Source organism: Rhinolophus ferrumequinum, chromosome 17 (assembly GCF_004115265.2).
Source record: "Rhinolophus ferrumequinum isolate MPI-CBG mRhiFer1 chromosome 17, mRhiFer1_v1.p, whole genome shotgun sequence".
In the NCBI taxonomy this organism is placed as follows: Eukaryota; Metazoa; Chordata; class Mammalia; order Chiroptera; family Rhinolophidae; genus Rhinolophus; species Rhinolophus ferrumequinum.
The window spans coordinates 9,752,792-9,772,749 of NC_046300.1; positions in this window are offsets into that span (position 1 = coordinate 9,752,792).

A 19,958-nucleotide genomic window follows, 5' to 3' on the forward strand; every position below is an offset into this window, starting at 1 on the left:
CTCCAGACTCCGGCCAGAGCAGCTCTCCTTTTATCTGTCCTATTTGGACTTCCAGGTGGCCTGTCTTTTGAAGAAAGGATAAACAATTTTAAAACACGTGTTCTAGACAAAAGTAGCGTCCAGGCAACTGGCACAGCAAAGGTCAATGTTAGAGCCGGTGAGGGCTTGACACATCCAGCCCCTTCGTTTTACTGAGGTGGAGTGTGAGCTTGCAAACAGTGACATGACTGCCCAGAGTCACACAGCCAGTGACAGAGTGAGCAGTAGGACCCCTGTCCCCAGGCTAACCCCCTTTCCTCTGCACCACCGTTGTGGACAGATGATTAGGTAACAGGGAGGAGAGTGGGGCTGGGACTGGCCCCGCCGAGGATGCCGTGACGTAGGCTTGGCCAGCGTGGCACCGGTGAATGGTCACCTGTCCCATTTCCTCTTCTTCCTGGGCACGTGGCAAGGCCACATTTCCCAGGATCCTCACCTTTCCAGGTGCTGAGTGAACCAGTACCTCTATGGAAAGCAGTGCAGTCTCTGGCACACAGAAGCTGTTCCGGGCGTTTTAACGAGCGTCAGCGCGGCTTAGTTGGTCAGGTCCTCAACTCTGCAGCCCCACGGCCTGCGTACAAATCCCTTCTCCACCATTGGTGTGTCACCCTAGTAACCTCCGTCCCCTTTCTGTGTTCCAGCTCACACACTCTACAAGTTAGGCTTGTTTCAGTCTACTCACCATAAAACAAGCTAATTATAACAGGTCCTATACCTTAGAGGCTTGCTGTGAATGTTAGATGAGTTAATAAGCTCCTGGCAACATTCCTGGTACACGAAAGAGGATTATCAAGAATTTAAGGATAATGACAATGAACAGTTCTAAGCGCAGGGCCCGGATGGTACTGAAGGATCCTTCAGACTTTTTGAAGGAGGGCTTTGGCGACATCCTGAAGCAACTCATTTCTTTCCATCTAGAAATTTAGAGATTGGTTTTTCTAAAGGTCTGTGGCATAATCCCAATTTTAATGGGTAACTCCTTGGCTGTCCTTTAAACACCGACCGGTTCTGACACCACCTTTGCTCTCTCTTTGCTGCGTCCCCAGCCCCCTACTCCCATTAATAGTCCTCTCTAGTTTGACATTGGACTCGATGAAGAGATGAGAGTTTCCTTTGCAGACACGAGAATTATGTTCTTCCAAAAACTGGCAGAATCCTCCTTGGATGTGTTGACAGCATTTTTATCACCTAGACATCCACTGAGAGACTTGAGCACGTCTAGCTTTTAATTGCATTGCCCACCCACACAGAAGCTGTTTGGAGTCTTCGTCTGGGCTGTTTAATACTTTGTGATTACAACTCTACTGATGTGAACAGAACCACAGCTCGTTGGAGAGATGAGGGAAGACTTCAATATCTTGTTCTTCTCTGATAGGAATTTCTCAAGAATCTGTCACCAACGAGCCCATCTGCTTCATAATTACAAGGGGTATTCAAAGATCACAAAGAATGGGTCAAACTACAAAGATGAGTTCAGAAATCAAAGATGAGGGGAGGGAGAAAACAGAAAAGGAAGAGCTGATGGATTGGAAGCCAGGTGCCTGCTTCCAAACCCCTTGTCCTTCCATTTTAAGTTCTGGTGAATGCCATTGACACGGTGTGAGCTAGAGTGTGAACTCAGAGAGAGCAGGAACTCACTTCTTTTTGTCTCCTAGAGCACCAAGCGCAAAACTTTGCACACCATAGGAACTTAAACATTTACCAAACTGAGCTGAAGTATGTCGCTCAGGGAGATCTAGCTGGGTTCTTCCCTGGGACAGGGAAGCATCAGGTTCAAGAGCTGCAGCTGCACTTATGCAGACATTGTTGAATAACGAAGGTGAGTGATTGTTCAGAGTTGGTTGCAAACTATCTAATAGGCAGGTTAGGCTTCCTGTGTACTTAGAACAAAAGCATGCAGTTATGGTACATGCTGGTCTGTGCTCTTTCTGCAGTACCGTACTGTAATACCCATAATATTCAGATCTAAAGAGACTTCTACCTGAGTTCTTGAGTGTTTTCACAGATTAAGGACAGCAAGTTATGCACATTGAAATTGGCCTGTTTCGAGAGGTTAATGAGTTTGTTCAGCCATTTGTCTTTTCCTGATTCGATAGACAGATTATTATTTTGTAGTTACCAGATGATCCCAGCTAAGAGTCCAATTAGACACCAAATGGAATCTTGACAGGAACCCTGGTTCTAAGATTTAGTTATTATTTTTGATACTATCACTGAGGTTCTGGGATAAAATGGAGAAGTAGACAGAAAGCTAGGAATAAGAAATTTGGGGGGCAGGTGGGTACGGGACTTACCCTTAACCTGGTGAGAGCAGGGAAAGGGTGCATGAGAAGATGAAAAGCATCCAAGAGAAAAGCTTGGGGGCTGCTTCCCCAAGAAGCTGGTGGGAGGGTGAAACATGGCCGTATAAGTGTATTTCTCTCACTTACACCGGAAAGAGATTAGCACAGATGCCAACACCAGTCCATCGGTAGTGGCTGCGTAACGCTCCGTGTGGAGGACTGTAAGGCTGCATCCCGGCTCAGTGGGGAAATACTGTGATTGATTAGCAATGTCTGCCTCAGGCAAGGGAGGGGAAAGTGGGAGCACATTTGCTGTATCTATGCCTTTCCTGTGGTTGGGATTCTACAGTTGTTGCTGGCCTTTGTGGAATAACGATCAGGTGGTACCACCAGTCTCACTTCTATGGGGAAGTGATGAACTGAATGTTTGTGACCTCCTCAAAATATACTATGTTGAAGCCCCGGCCTTCAGTGTGGCTACAGTTGGAGGTGGAGACTTTAAGAAAGTCATTAAGGTTGAATGAGGTCATAAGGATGGGCCCTCATCCAATAGGATTAGAGTTCTTATAAGGAGAGACATGCGAGAGATCCCCTCAAGCCACTGGGAAAAGGCCATGTGAGGACATAGTGAGAAGGAAGCCATCTGCAAGCCAGGAAGGGAACTCTTACCAGAAACCGACCCTGCCAAACCCTGATCTGGGATGTCTAGCCTCTGGAACTAGGAGAAAACTAATTTCTGTTGTTTAAGCCACCCAGTCTACAGTATCTTGTTATTGCAGCCCGAGCAGACTCATACAGATGGTAAAGCTAAATTATGATACATGCTGATGGGGTGTTAATGTCAGTATAATCTGACTTTTTGATACAAATGACCAGTATCAACCGGGGCCCGGATGTTCTTCCTGACTATTTAATTTATGAACCTGTTCCATGACTGAGACATGTGGCCTTAAAGCAGCTGTGATGACATCTTTTTCATTTGGGGATATTATCCCTTGGAGTGGTTTATTATCTTGATCAAAGGTATACGAGAAACATGGAATCTCTAGCAGTTGTGAGGATGACCTTGGGAGCCTGGTCATCAGAAGTCCTTCAAGCATCACTTTTAATTCTCCAGGCCTGTAGGTGTCATGTGCAGGAACCTGAGGCCAGTATGTTGGGTTTAGAGTCCAGACCAGGTGACAGTCCTCTAACCCTTAGTCCCCGTTGACTGATAAAAGCTTTTTGGTCTCATCTAAGTAAGTTCTTAAACACAGACATGAGTCAGCCTGGAGCTTTTTATGCACAGAAACTCGTTCACCTTCTGGGGTTCACTAATTGCCTCCTTCTTTGTCTCCTTTGGTCTACAGCCCAGTGTCCACTGGTACTGGGTCACCCTCCACTCTCACACTTGAAAGATAATTATAACCACTTTATAGCATGATTACGAGGACAACATGAGACAGTAATATACCTTCGCTGCATGGCAGGAGCTCCACATATTGTTCTAGTAGTGAAGGTCATTATCATCTCGTCTTTAGTGGGGAGTCTGGGGCGTGTCGTAAACCTTTGCTCCATCTTCTGTCCCCCAGTGCACAGTGAACAGCATTGCTAACTTCGGGAAGTAACCAGCTACGATGATTAAGTTTACGTATCAACTTGGCTAGGCTATAGTACCCAGTTATCAAAGAGCAACCCAGGTGTTGCTGTAGAGGCATTTTGTAGATGTGGTTAATACCTAACATCAGGTGACTTTAAGTAAAGGACAGTCCCCATCCAACCCGTTGAAAGGCCTGAAAGCAAAACTGAATTTTCCCCGAAGAAGAAAAACTTCTGCCTCAATGTGCTGTGTGAGCTCCTGCCTGAAAGTTTCCAGCCCGAGGATTGACCTAAGGATTTCAGACTTGCCAGCCCCTCCGAATCCCATTAGCTAATCCCTTAATAGGAATCTCATAGACGTGCCTTATGAATTCTACCTGCCCAGGGTAGAACCCAGAAAACTCTGTCCCCCAACCTCTTTTGCTGCCGGCACACAGTCACATGACCTACCCTGTTTCCCTGAAAATAAGACCTAGCCTGACAATCATCTGTAATGCATCTTTTGGAGCAAAAATTAATATAAATCCGGGTATTATATTATATTATATTATACAAGACCTGGTCTTATATTATAGTGAAATAAGACCAGGTCTTATATTAATTTTTGCTCCAAACGACACATAAGAGCTGATGGTCCAGCTAGGTCTTATTTTCGGGGAAACACAGTATATGCCAACTCTCAGGCTCATCTGTCTGAGATTTGATTTCAGAAATGAGCAACTCAAAAAAGGAGGCTACATCCAGTATCTTCTGTAGGGTGGTGGCAGAGGCATCTGGTTTTCAGGGTCAGCGGTGGGTACAAGGGTCACTTTCTAGGGGAGGAGCAGCCTCAGTGAGGGTGGGGGGTGCTCTGTCAGTGCCAGAGGTGGCAGTGTCCTGGTCAGGTCAGTTCTGCAGTGCGATTCTGGAAGTTCAGCCTTGAGCATGATTCTCCACCCCTCCCAACACTTCTATGGTGATGTGTTTGCAATAAACGCATTTCCTGCCTAGTGAGTCAGAGTCAGCTTCTCACCATCAGACACCTGTCTTATGCAGAAATTGTGACCAGAAGTCATTGCCAGCTATAGAACCTTGGGGCTTGCTTATCTGACCCAGTGGGAAGGGAGGGATGGCACCAAGGAGCCAGCTAGCATTAAGGAATGGGACCCCGCACTCCAAGGCATGAATCTTGAAAACAGTGAATTTGGCTCTTTCCTGGGCCACCTTGAAACACACTGACGGCAAAGCTCGGGGGAATATAATGCCGCTGCCATCATAGGGGATGAAAAGTGTGAGGAATTCAGGTGCAGGGTGGATAAACTGACCACTTCCAGCCACACCAGACAGCTTAACAAGAGCAGCACCAAGCTTCTGTCAGAGCAGGTCCCCTCATTTCTCTGTCTGCAGAGGCTCTCCCTGCGTGCCTCACCCACAGAAGTTCCTTTGCCGGAGAAATCCAAGTCTCCCCAAGTACCGCTCACCACTGGCCACCACCACTTTCCCAAAGGGACCTGTGGCCGTTTATCAAGGTTACGATGTTTTGGGGAAAGGGAGATCATCAGACCATTTGAAAAGAACTGGACATCTGCTAAGGAACCCAGGACTCCACTATGGTCCTTTGGGATCAAAAAAAACTTGCCCACCTCAGTCGGGCCACTGATATCTGACACACCCACCCATATCCTAGCAGGTAGTGGCTAATTTCCCAGTTCCTGAGGATATCGTTGGAATAAACATATTCAGTAAGAGGAGAAATCCCCTACGTGAACCCTCCGACCTAGATTAAAGGCAATTACAGCAGGAAGGGCCCTGAGGTTGCCCCTGGAGCTTCTCTTTCATTCCATGATTATAAACCAAACAACAATCCTGCATCCATGAGGGAATTACTACAATTAGTCAATATTAATTAAAAGTTAATATTGAAAATATTCAAAGATGTGAAAAATGTAGGGGTATAAATTTCTATCCTATCCCCCCTTTAGCTCACCAATTTAACCTATAAAGAATAAGTGGGTCTTGGATAATGACAACAAATTATTATAAGCTTAATTAGGAGAGGACCCTGACTGACACTACCACTGTTCAAACGTGGACCTTTACTTCAGCAAATAACATAGTCTCTGGAACCACAGCTATTCATCTGGAAAAAATTTTCTCTGTCCTAATAAAGAGAGAAAAACTGGAAGCAGTTTGTTTTCAGTTGACAGGGACAGCGGTCCCACTGTCACCATTTTGCCTCAGGGCTGTGTCAACTGTCTCACTTTGGGCCCTAATTTGTTCTACCAGGATCTTGCTCGTTTCACCATCCCACAAGACATCATATGCTACATCGATGATATCATGCTTCTAGAATCCAAATAGCAGGAAGGAGACAGTGTTCCAGAGGCCTTGGTAAGACACACGCCTGCTGGGAAATGATGTAATAACTCCTTTAATGTGAAAGACAAGTAGTTGTGCTCACCGCTAAGAAAAGGGCACGATACTCATTGGGCTTCACTGCACTTCGGAGAAATATATGTTTCAACAGGATGTGTTGCTCCAACTTATTAACCAAGTTACCCAAAAGGCTAACAGCTTTAAATAAGGCCCAGAGTAAGAATCAGCGGTGTGGTGCCAAGCTGTGGTGCCAGAAGCTCTGTCTCTTAGAGCTAATCACCCAAAGGTCCCCAGGAGGCCTGGGATGCTATAGAAAGTATAAAGCAAGCTCTAAGAGGATAATTACAAGCCCAGGGGTTTAAGAGAAGGACCGAGTCTTCTGCACAAATAACGATTTTTGTTTTGAGAGGTAATTCTCGGCTTGCTTCTGAGCTTTAGTGAAGACGCAATGCGTGATAGAAGGATGTCACATGACTGTGAGACCTGAACTTCCTGTGAATAACCAGATAGTATCTGATATACCAAGCCATAAAAGCAGTCACCAGGGAAGTGGGAGGGGTCCATATGGAATGAGGGGTGAGCAGTTCTGAAGCTACTGTTGAGTACGAGGCTCTCGTTCTCCAGTGGACCTTCCCTGGTTGAATGGCCACATCTCCTTCAACCCCCACCTATGGCCTCATATGGAGTCCCTGAGACCACTGACTGAGGAGAAAGATGGTCCGGTATAGCTTCCAGATGACTTTCTGTTTTCTCAAACTTATGGCTTGGCATACATTCATTGGCTTTGAAAGACAATAAGATGGGATAAATATCCTAGAGGGAAGAAAGAACTTTGAATTATGTACTTTTTCTGGAAGGAAAGATGGTCAGAGCAGAGGATCTATCATGATTCACAGGCTATGGCTTATGGCTTGGCTAATCAATCAGAAATACAGCAGGGACAACATTGGAGGATTGGTGACCAACAATTAAGGGAGCAGGTATGAGAACAGGCATGTTAGAATGAGTACATTCTCATTCTATGTGATAATATTGTGTCCCATGTGGATAGTCACAGAAAGGACCCTTCTGGGAAGTAGACTTCCAAAAACAAGATGGACGACCTGACCGTGGCTGTTGTCACCCCTGACACCCTATTGGACTCTAAAACAAAGTGGCTATAGTGGCACAAACAGAGATTATGCATGAGCTTAACCACAGGGCCCACCCTCACTAACCTAATCTGGCCACTGCTGCTACTGTTTTCCCAATATGCCATTTGCAAAAGTCATTGCTGGGCACCTAGTTCAGGAGAACAGCCAGGTGCGTGGTAGCAGGTTGTTTACCCTGGTTCGTTCCCTTCCATCTTGAAGGGGGCAGGGATTTGTCCGTAGGTAGTCAAAGCCCACGCTAGATTTGAATTGGCCTCCATGGCTGCCATGTTTCTTCTAGCAATATCAGCAAGAGACTTATGGAATGCTGTACTCCACCACTGCCTTATCCCACACCACATTGCATCCAGCAAGGAATTCATGTTAGAGTGAAAGAACTGAGGGAGCAAGGCAAAATCTATGGCATACACTGGACTTATGGAAGGTTTAATAAGGACTCAGTAGCGCGTTTGCTAAGACAAAACTCCTTGTGAGTTTCGGCTGCTGTCCGATCGCATGAGTTCATGCGTTGAGCTGGAAACCAGAATATGGGTGTCCCACAGGCAGAAGACCTGGCTCAGGGGAACTAAGTGGGTGAAACTGGGATGGCATCTCTTGCTATCACTCCTAACAACCCACTTGCAAATGCCTTTATTTCCTATTTACGTTGGTTATTCTGGATTCGTTTTCCCAGATCCGTTCTCCCACTTTCTTCCCAGCTACAGGCCTGCAGACTGTTGCTTGGCTTCCCAGCATGGGAGGCACAAACAGCTAAGCAGAGGCCAGAAGAGAGAGGGTGCCGGGTATGTCTTCTCCATTCCGCCCAAGCTTTGGCAATGCCTCTTTTTCAGGGGCTACTTTCTCCCACAATACGGCAGCTGCAGGGTGATCCCACCTCAGCTCCACTCTCCCTGGGTTCAGGTAGCACTATTCCTCCCCTTACCACTTCAGGCCTAGTGGTGGTAACTGCTCTTGCTCTAGGTCAGTCTATGGGGGCCTCAACATCCTGTGTTAGGTCCCCTAACCCTGCCCTCCCCCTTCTTATGTGGTCCCTCGGCAAAGCCTGCTCGTTTAAATCAAATGAGTCCTCAGAATTCAGTTTCCTCCTGGGATCCTGGCTGATACATTATTTCTGCAACTTGGCTTTGCTGGCTTTGAGGGCTAATTCCTAAGAAAGGAGACAAAAGAATGGTTCCATCATATTGAGCACTGAGGGTGCCACCTGTCCATCTCAATGTCTTTATGCTGCTTGGTGAGCAGGCACAAAGAGCATTAGTGGTAGGCTGCAGTGACAGGTGCTGTTCTATAAATAACAGGGGCTGGGAGCATACCACCTACACCATAGGGTGGGGAACACCTGGTGATGTCACCGGTATTAAAACAACAGTTAATGGAAGACCTTGATAATTCCACTCCGACAGGACCACCAAGGACTCAGAGTCTTCAAAAATCAGCTGTTTGCCCAGCTCCATCCCTGCCCCACTCCATTCCTTCACTCCCCTACAGGTTTACCTGGAGCTGGCCCCCCCAATCAACCCCTGTCTCAGGCAGTACCTCTGGGGCTGTCAGAGGAGGGGACTGTGCAGAATAGAACTTGTGCACGGAATGGGGTTGGCTCCTTGCTGCTCTGACCTCTTGCCAACCTGGCTGGCTCTGTGGGCATTTGGCAAGACTGGTTTGATAACTCTTCCAGCTTGATAAGCAGCCCCGAGGCCCAGAGGAAGGCCAGTGTAAACCTGCCGCTGCCAGACTCACACAACCCACATTATTGCAAGTCTCTGCAGAAGCAGGGCGAGCTCATTAGATCCATCTGTGTCACCTCCCAGCACAGAGGGTATTTTTACTACATGGCACCTACTGTATTCCTGGGTATCTCGAGTGAGGTCTATGAATCACCAGTAAGAGTGGCAAGATGTGCCAGAGGGCATCCAGAGGGCATTGCAACATACCGACCCTGAAATCCAGGAGCTGGAGGGACCTAACAGAGGTGGTTCCTGTTCTCCAACTGGCTCCACCGAGGGGCCAGAAGACAGCAGGGTGGGTGGAACGGAAATGCCGAGTAGCTCAGTGCGATTTCTCAGGGGCCATAGTGGGTCCTCGAAGTACAGGGAATGCCCCCGGTATAATCATGGTTCATGCAGCCTGCAGGCGAGCAAAGGGGCTGGCATTTGGGGTCCAAATGCAATCATTCAGGTTCTAGCTGTGATGTTTACTGACTACATTCTTGTGAGTCAGTTACCCAACCTCTTTTCACCTGCTTTTCTTTTCTTGTAAAATAAGCACAACACCCAGCTCTCAAGGTCTTTCGGGAGTGTCCTGTGAGGGGTCACGTGAAAGGGCTTTATAAACTGTAAAGCGCTGGGCAGAACAGCAGTTATTAGGGGGAACCTAAAAGGAAATATAGAGCCTCCAGTGTTTTCTCTCTCACCTAGACAGGGCTGGGTGACCTTGAAAGTAGGACAGGCAAACTCCCACAATGCCCTGGGAGAGAAAGTATCTCAGAGTAAAGCACTTTTCAGCATGCCACTTCATTCTCACAAGTTTTTTGTGGATGGATGTTTAATTGATGCTGCCTGTTTTGCTGTGAGCAGCTACAGGCTCAGACAGGATAGGTTGGAGGTAATACACATTCTGATGATGGAAAAGATGAATTCTGGGCCTGCTTGGCTGTCAAGAGCCTCCTGTGTGACCACATAATCATAGCTACACTGTGTCCTTGCAAAGCATGGATGCCAATCTGTGTCTGCAGAAAAGGAGGGTGTCTGGGAAGCTGCTCGTGTGCCTGGATTTACACTTCTCTTCTCCAAGTCAGCTATGTAAAGAGAGATCTGTCCTGTCTTGCAATCAGTAAATGAAAATACGTTTATATTTCTTAAGTCCTGTGAACCACACGAGGGAGAGGGACTCAAGCAATTCTTTCTTTTGGTGACTTGTCACAGGAAAGGCCCAGCCTCATGCTAGGAACGTGGTCAGGGTTTTAGCAGATGGCAGCACTCCAGTTCTTATTTACAAATGACAAGGGCAAAGAGTACTGGCCTGGAGTTACAGGACCCTGGCCAAGTTACTTAAACTACCTGTGCCTTGGTTTCCTCATATTTAACATGGGAGTTCAAAAGATTATTATGAGAATGAAATGAGAAAAGAGATGAAGGTATCTGATACATTACCAGGCACCGAGAACAGTTTATGACAATGTAATTGTGGAATATTAGAGCTGGAAGGGACCTTAAAATGTGCTAGTTTCCCTAATAAACAAAGACTCAGTGTTCCTATCTCCCAGTATTCACTCCCTTGGATCATAAGAAGTCTTGAAGCTTCCATGACTGGGTCTCTTGGAAAGTTTGCTTTTGGGATATTTGTCCTTGGAACCCAGCTCCCGTGATGTGAGAAGCCCCCAGTCACACACAGAAGTCATGTGTAAGTGCTCTAATTGACAGCAGCTGAGCTCTCAGCCACCAGGCAGAATCCACTACCAGTCATGAGAGTGAACCATCTTGATGGCCAGCCCAGTTGAGCCTTTTGAAGACTCCAGCCAGCATCTGATGGCACCTGTATGACATACCCCAAGTAGGAATTGCTCAGCTGAGCCCGACTCTACCCACAGAATAATGAGTGACAAGAAATTGTTGTTTAAGCTACTTTAAACTATTGTAGAGTGTTTTATTACATGGCAATAGAAAACTAGAAGAAAAATCTTCTATTTCAGTGGTTATTAAAGTTGGATGGACATGGGCTCCTTTGAGAATAATAGTACTTACTGCATTCTAGAGCTATGCCAAATGTTTTCTGTAAGTAAATAAGATTAAATAAGAATTCTAGCATTTATTCCTCATAATGACTCTATGTGTAGCATAAGTATCATCCCCATTTTACAGATGAGGAAACAGAGACTTAGAGAGGTTGTCTGATGAAAGCTAAGGCCTTTGTCCCAGAAAAATATCCTCAGGAACCAATACTGACAACTCTCTGACATTTCTCTGTTTTAAGAAGTCCTGGTGAGTCTAATTCCTGAACTTGACATTAGTCAGTTGTGTGGTAGAGAAGTATAGCAATTTTCCTAAGAGTATTGCCTTAGTTCATAGAAAACCTTTCTCAAGTTGGCATGTACAAGCCTGTATCAGGCAAGAGCTGGTGAGCCTCCCTAAGTAAATGGGCACCTCAGTCAACACACATGTTCTTTATACATGGCTGCTCCCCGAGCAGAGCCTCTCTCTCGCACTCTCTTTGAATGTTTAAGGAACGAAACTATAATAATAGTTTCGAAAATATAGTTTCGAAAAAATAATTAAGAAATTAATTATTGCTGGAAAACAATAAAGATAGCTTGTAGCGAACAGAAAACTTGAGAGAATTCTGAAAGATAGAAAACAGATGAGATTGAATTGAGTTGGCAACTTGAAATAGAATCACAGAAATTTTCTCCTCTAACACCTAAGGGAGCGACAAAAACAGTAATAATAATAATAATAATAATAATAATAATAATAATAATAATAATGATGATGATGATGAAAGAAAGAAGCAAACCAGAAAAATTTACCAGTAGGAACTAGACAAGGACATAATCTAATGACATAAGAATTCAGGAAGTGGTGACAAAGGGGAAAAAATTAATTCAGAAGATGATAAAGTGCAGAGCTACCTCCCACGCACAGCTTTAGTGAGTCAACAGAATCCTGAGAAATCTACGCACAGACATAGTCTGGAGAGAAGTGACATTTTCTTTTCCTCTTCCCTTTGGGTCTAGGGTGGGGGAGATTAAAAATAGTAGAAACGACCACTGACAGAAGGGAGATACTTTCTCAGATAAAAAGCAAGGGTTTCAGGACTCCACAATAAATTAGAACAATCATCCCTGTCTATGCTCTCAGGTTACAGAAAAGTAGCTAGAACAAAGAAAGCTTGCAGGAAATTTCTCACAGAATATATTTCGTGTGAATACAGCTATCCACATTCAGACAATGAAAACATACTACGATAAACAAAAAGAAAGAAAAGAATAAGACACGCAAAAGATAGTTGAAGACCATATTCTGAAAGAAAACACGATTCAAAACACAGCACATGCGTGCTTCTCCTAAGGAAGTCAATGAATGAAATGAAACAAGAACTGAAAGATGACTTGATAAATCAATAGACTGAAATGAAAATAGATCTTTCAGAATTAAGAAAACAAATTGAGGACAAAAACAATGCCATTAAATAATTAATAACAATATTACAAACAGTAAGAAATAGAAGCCTCAAAATCAAATTGCTATCATAAAAGAAGATAATAGATATTATGAACAAAGATAAGCTAATGTAAAGAAAATTAGAATTCCTGAATAAGAAAAGCAAACAATTTGAACATCCTGAGAACTTCTAGATAAAAAATATCTTAACATGCTAATTACACGCACACACACACACAAAATCTCTTTTACAGCAATGAAATAATCTGCCAGAAAGTAAAGTAAGGGGATCACCTGTGATTCAGAAATCAACAGGAACACCAGCTTCTAAAGATAAGTAAGAACCAAAAAGTTTGAGGTCATCTTTAGAGAAAGTGACCTAGAGTTTCCTTACAAGGAAGGAGATTGGGGTGGCGGTGGGGGTATAGGAAAGGAGAACCAGCCTTAGATCGGAACAGTAGTATAAAGCTAGAGCAGCAACATTTGGCATAAATCCAGGACTTAGAGGGGGTTACACCCTGAGAAAAAGGGTGAAGTAGAAGACATCCTGCCTATCAGAGGCTGACTGCACGAAACAGTGACTCAGAATCAATTCCGTTGGAGGAGAAAAAAAAAAGCTTCTCATGAGATTTCAAGGCCACTGGCAAACTCACATAGGTTTGTACAGTGAAATATACCAAAAATCCCAAGATAAGAAATTAATTTAGAGGGACCAGGTCTATAGTTCCTAAAACTCCTGACAGAGGCAAGTATGTATCCCCCCCAACCCAGGCTTCATAAAACTCCTACAGGGAAAGTTCCATCATATATGAATTTACAATATAAAACAAAGAAAATGCCCAAATAAACAAGCCATCATGGATAAGAGCCAGCAGGAAGAAAAAAAAATTAAAATTTACTCATAAAGATTAGATATTAGAATGATCAAATAAAAAATATTATTTTAATATGATTAAGTAAATAGAAGTTAAAAATAAGAAGCAAGAAACTATAAAAATGAGCAGATGTACTGGAAAAAAAGAACCAAACAAGACTTCTAGAAATGATGATTATAAATGTAAATATCTATGAAAGAATTGAAAAGCAAAATAGACACAGCTGAAAAAAAATCAGTGAACTTAAATATGAAACTGAAGAAATTACACAGCATGCAGTTCAGAGACAAAAATATGGAAAACTCTGGTTAAGACGATAAGAGCCAAGATAGATCTACCCAGGATTCCAAAAGCAGGTAATAGAGAGAACGGGGGAAGAGGCAATATTAAAAGAACCAGTAGCTGAGAATTTTATAGAATCCAGTAAAGATATGAATCCTCACATTTAGGAATTAAAAAAAAAAAATCCCCCAACAGGATAAACCATAAGATAGCCATACCACATCATAGTGAAACTACAGAATGCCAAAGACAAAGAGAAGATCTTAAAAGAACCTTGGAAAAAAAGATAGATTTCCCACAAAGGTATACAGATCAGTATCTGACTTCTCAACATCAAATGTGGAAGCCAGAAGACAGTAGAATAATGTCTTTGAAGTGCTGCTAGAAATAACTGTAATTAGATTTATAAAGCCAACAAAACTATATTTGTAGAGTGAGTGAAACACATTTTCAGTAATATAAACATTGAGATAATTTACCATCAACAAATCTTCACTAAATAAACTTCTAAGGGATATATACTTAAGGAAGAAGTAAAATACCCCACAATGAAATTCTGAGATGAGAGAAGAGCCTGACCGGTGAAGGTGATTTTGTCCCACGTCACTGTTTCCTCCCTGAATCGTTACTTCCTTACTTGTCCATTGTGGCAAGTAAGAATGCTCTTCACTTTTTTGCCCACAGGGAAAATACCTCCTCATCTCCCAGGAACCACCTCTTCTGTGACTCCCTCTCCAGATCCCCAGCTAGAATTGATGCCTCTTTCTTTTGAGGCCTCGGTGAACCTTCTACAAACTTTAGAGCACTTTCCTTTCCTTTACTTCATCTATCTGTTTCCCCAGTACACTTTGAGTTCCTTGAGGAATAATTAATTTTAGGATTGATCTCTGCATCCTCAGGGTACAGATCAGCGCTAACAGCGATCATTTCTTGGTAATGGAAATTTTACATCAATAAACTCATTATTCTTTAGAGAAAGAAAAAGAAATCATGTAAGATTTTGAAAATGGGACAGAGAGAACAATAGTCTTAAATACCACAGGTGAAAACAGCCATTGCCATGGGAACCCCAGGGAAGTTTCCAGCTTGGAACGAACAAATATAAACTCAGGTGTGGGTAGGGGAGCAATCACCAAGACCAGTACTTAGAGCTGCTTTGCAACAGTTGGGCTAGTCCGCTCTCTATTTCCTCTCCCCTCCTTTCTTCCTTCTGTAAATAAAGCGCACAAACCTGGAAGCGAGGGCTTCCTCCTGAATAAAACCTCTAAAGAAAGTGCGGGACCTTCCTGGGGGTAAGCTTTGGAACAGGTTGTAGGCACCTGAGAGAGCAGCAAAGCAGAACAGAATCTGAAGTGTGGAATTTAAGCTCAGGCACTGAGCAGAGGTGGGAGAGGCTGTGGGGAGAATAGGCAGCTCCTTCCGGGAGTGAAATTCACCGGACATCTCCATCCCCAGGATAAAGTCCTCCTTACCTTAGCGTCTGGGAGTATCCAGTCTGCCTGCGTTCCTTGGGCCCTGTTTACCTTAGAAAACACCATAGTGAGGGGCATCTCAACAGCCCACCCGTGGCAGCCTGGGCTGGTGGACCTGGGAAGACTAAGTTCTCTCAGCATAGTGCCAGCACCTGTGCCAGCACAGGGAAGAACCGACAGTAAGGACGGAAGCCGTGTTGGGCTGAAGGATGGAGCCTTTTCTCTATTCCAGGCAGCTTTACCAGCTTTGGAGGTTTAGCTACAACCCCAGGGAGGGTTGGGGAAGTAGCTGAAAATCGACCACCTAACTGGATGAGATACTAAAACTTAAGTTGTTAATGTAGAAAAGGTAAAGAATGTCACATTTCTTCTACCCAGAGGTTATAGAGCAGCTCACATTTCTTTTCCGGGGAAGAACATTGTTTTTACAGAACAGAATGGGAGGGGGTGGGAAGTAGTTCAAGTGCGTTTAAGCCCTCAGCCTCTCCATCTGGGGCTGATGAAGGTTAGAAAGAAACACAAGACTTTAACAGGTAATCACGGGAAGAATGAAAAATGGGGAACTCTTAGATATGGTCACCCCTGGGGAATGAAACTAAGCCTGGGAGATGGGTGATGCAGGTAGCTTTTCATTAGACCTTTCTAGTGGTGCTTCAGTTTCCTTCTGAGCAAGTGTATGTGTTTCTTTAATAACCACAACAATAACAAGGCAAATGGTTTAAAATCAAAACTAAAGGGTATCCTCATTAACTGAGACCTGTTAAATACATTTATTTAAACCAAATACATAAAGTTAGTTTGCTGGTACAATGGACGGTGGTGCTTTACTGAGAAACGGACGGTGGTCTATACAAAAATGGAAAAATAAATATGTTATTTAAGTAAAAAAAATTGTTTTAATTAACCCGATGACCGATATAGGCAGTTTGATGCCAATTGTGCTTTTTAAATCTCTGTGAATATATATATACATATACATATATATGTATACATACATACGTATATATCATCTGACTCTTACAAGTGTCAGAGACTCAGCTTTTAAGCAAAAAAAGAAACAATGAATTGACTCCTACAACTATGAAGTGCAAGGGTGGGTCTGGAGCTTCAGCAGCAGCTTAATCAAACCGGCCCAAGCGGCTCCAGCGGGGCCAGACTCACATCCTGCAGCCTAGCAACCCCAGAAGAAAGACCCCCAGAAACCCCCCCCACAGTCCTGGGATGGAGCAGGTGGCTCAGCTTAAGGAAGGGCTGTGGGAGGGGAGATGCTCCATGGGCAGGCCTGGCTCCTGTCCCAACCCTTGTTCCAAGAGGTGGCGTCAGTCCCCCTGACTGAGCCTCACAGGCTAAGTACAAATGAAAGCTGGGGTGGGGGTGGGGTCCCCCCAAAGGAAACGGAGTGTTGTTTCAGAAGAGACTGGGAGGGAATTTGGATGGATTTGCTCATTCGACGTCCACCATATACACACACATGACGTGATTTTATATAACCGGGAAAAGATCTGGAAAGAAACACTGGTGTTTGGTTTTCATGATGGAGGAGCAATGTCACTTCCTGAACAATTTACACAAACCCAAGGATGACTCGGCACCATGTCCCCCAGACCCTTCCTCTCCAGGATCCGTTGTCATGAAACTCCATCTTGTTCAAAAGCATTTTGGCTGCAAATGGCAAAAATCCACCCAAATAGGCTTAGGCAGAAAGGCGGGAGACGCTGATAAACAGGAGCCCAGAGAATTTGGCCTGGGGAAGAGAACCATGCAGCATTCTCCTCTGATGCTGAGGAGATCCACGGGAGTTCGGCCAGGCGCCCCGGGGGCTGGAGCCCAGGACTCTGCTGCTCTTCTTCTTTTCGTCTTTTTAAATCAACTTTATGGTGGCATAATGTATATGCAATGCAATGCACATATTTTAAGTGTATAGATGGGTGAGTTTTGACAAACGTATACACCTCCAGGACCCCCCACTACCCCCAAAGTTCCCTGTGCCTCTTGCCCACCCCGGTCCCTGCCCCAGGAAACCACTGTCCTGATTTCTATAACCTTAGACTAGTTTTGTCTTTTCTAGAACTCCATAAAATGCAATCAGAGAGCATAGACTTTTTTATGTCCCTCAGCTGCTCTTTCTGGGTCCCATACGGTCTCTGGGCTCTGAGACTCTCTGCAGGTCTTTGTCTCTCTTCTCTCTTTGCCCACTTCCTGTCTCTACATGTCCATGCATGGGGCTACTCTGGGCTGTCCCCAAATCCCCCAGGCCTACGTGTCCTTGTCAAGTGACCAAGAAACACCCACCTCATTTCTAAATGACAGTCTAAATCTCTGGAAGATAAGGTTTGATGATTCAGCTCAGGCCACGTCAGGTTGTGTGTTTACCAGCTCTGGTCAGAGGGTCAGGGTCAGAGTGGACACGAGTCCATAGGGTACAAGTGGGTACAAGAGAGGTGGGTACAAGTCTCAGAGGAGGAGAGGTGGGCTAACACCCCTACCAAGGTCCACCGCACACTGAAAATTGCTTCACTGTAAGCATTTGGTGGGCAGGTGTCCTTTACTGCTAATTGGAAAGGATCTAGAAGTTCTAATCAGCAAGTATATGTTGATGAAAAAGTGTGGCTGAAAATAAAGAGCCTGCTATGTCTTCTCGGGCTCCGCTAAGGCGCTTTCAGCTGGGCAGGCGGACAAGGAAACTGCCAGTTACTGGTGAAGTGCTTGGCCCAAGCTCCGGCATTAATCCACATACCAGGCGTGGGAGGTACACATTATTACCCCACCTTACCCGCAGTGAAAGAGAGGCCACCTTGCTACTCATTGTGCTTTCTTTGCTAAAGACTTGACCACAAGAATATCTATGAGTAATCAATCCCCAGACTTTGTTCAAAAAAGTCAGCCTGAATCTGTTCCAATACTTAAATGATCCTTGAAAGCATCCAGAGTTCTGCCCCCAAGACTTGGGCAAAGGGGTCCACAGCCTGGAAGACATGGAAGGCAGGATGTTCCAATCATCTGCCTCTATGATGCAAGCTTCTAGGTGGTTGAGTTAATCTTGAGCTGTCCAGTGGCCCAGAGGAATCCCCTGAGTGAATCAGCCGCAGAAGGCCTCCCAATAACAAATCAACTGACTTCTGGGATAGAATGATTTCGAATTCTCTGGAGGCTGAGGATGGCCAGCCAGGAGTGGGTAGGTGGCGTTTGGCCTAACTGGCTTGGGCTGCTCTGGCTGACAGCAATAGGCCAAGGCAGCCAGCTTCCCCCAAGGCCCCCTCCTGAGGCTCCTCTGGAATGTGGCCTGCTCTGCAGGGAGGAATACATTGGCCTTCCTGCTTGCGACCCTAGGAGAGCAGACGTCTTGTTTGGTCCCAGCACTGCCACTTACTGGTGATGGAGCTTTGGGTGAGTTCCCTAAAGTCCCCAGGACTCAGTTTCCCTATCTGTAAAACATTAGTAGCTATCCCATGGGGTGGTTGTAAAGACTAAATAAAATATATGTAACATGCTAATCATGGTACCTACACATAGCAGGTACTCGGTGAAGGTTTACTGCAGCCCACAACCCAAAACCTGCCCCCAAAACACATGAACAGAAAGGGAGGAGGGTGGTTGCAACCATAGGGGAGGGGTCAGTAAATGATAGTGCATCTCTCCAGAGAATAATGCCACCGTTAAAAAAAAAAGAAGTTATAACAACTATTAAGTAACCTACAAAAATGTTTAGAACAGTGAGAAACAGGATCTATAATAAATAATTGTATATTAAACTATGCCCAGGACAACATAATGGGAGGAAATACTGGTGGTATTAGGAGAGTGGGATTTTGAATTACTTTAACTATTCTGTAACGGTGTTATTATTTTTATAGAAAACTTGAATTTCCCCAGGCCTCAGCAAACTAGGCAAACAAGTTGAGGGTCACAGTAGCAGTAATATGTGGCTTTGACCCCTAAAAGACTGGTGAATTGATAGTGGCTGCTGGGAGAGCTACCATGTGAAGTCCCACGGAGGATCAAGGGCAGAGAGTGCTGAAATCAATTAATAATGTCTGCCATGGGAGCAGAAGCGGAAGAAGCAGTACATGAGCTCTGTATTTGTCATCCTAGACCTAGAGACTCCAATTTGCCTATGGCTTTTTTTTTTTAATTGAGATGTAATTAGCACACAGCAAAGTACAATGATCTCAGGTGTTCAGCTTGATGGGTTTTGACAATTGTCTACACCCTTGGAACTACCACCCCAAATAAGATATAGAACGTTTCATCATCCGCATCCTCCCCGGGCACCTTGCCCACCCCTGACCACGTTCTGATTCCCATCCCCATGGATTCGTTTTGGACTGTTCTTGATTGGATAGCACAGAAATGAAATGTGAACTCTTGCTCAGCATAACACCTGTGGGATTCATTCATCATATTGTACATACCATTAGTTCACTCTTTTGAATTGCTGGCTGTATTTCACCATATGGAAATTGTATTTATCCATTCTCAAGTTGGTGGACGTTTAGGTGGTCTTCAGTTTGGGGCTATTTATAAATAAACTTGCTATGAACATTCATATGCACATTGTTTTGTGGACATGGGTTTTCGCTTTTCTTGGGTAAACATCTAAGAATGGAATTACTGGATCAGAGGGTAGATGTATGCTTCACTTTATAAGAAACTGTCCCACAGTTTTCCAAAGTGGTTCAACCATTTTGCATTCCCACCAGCAGTTGCTCCACATCCTCACCAACAGGTGGTGCCATTCTGAGGAGAGCCACCCTAGTGGCATGAAATGGAT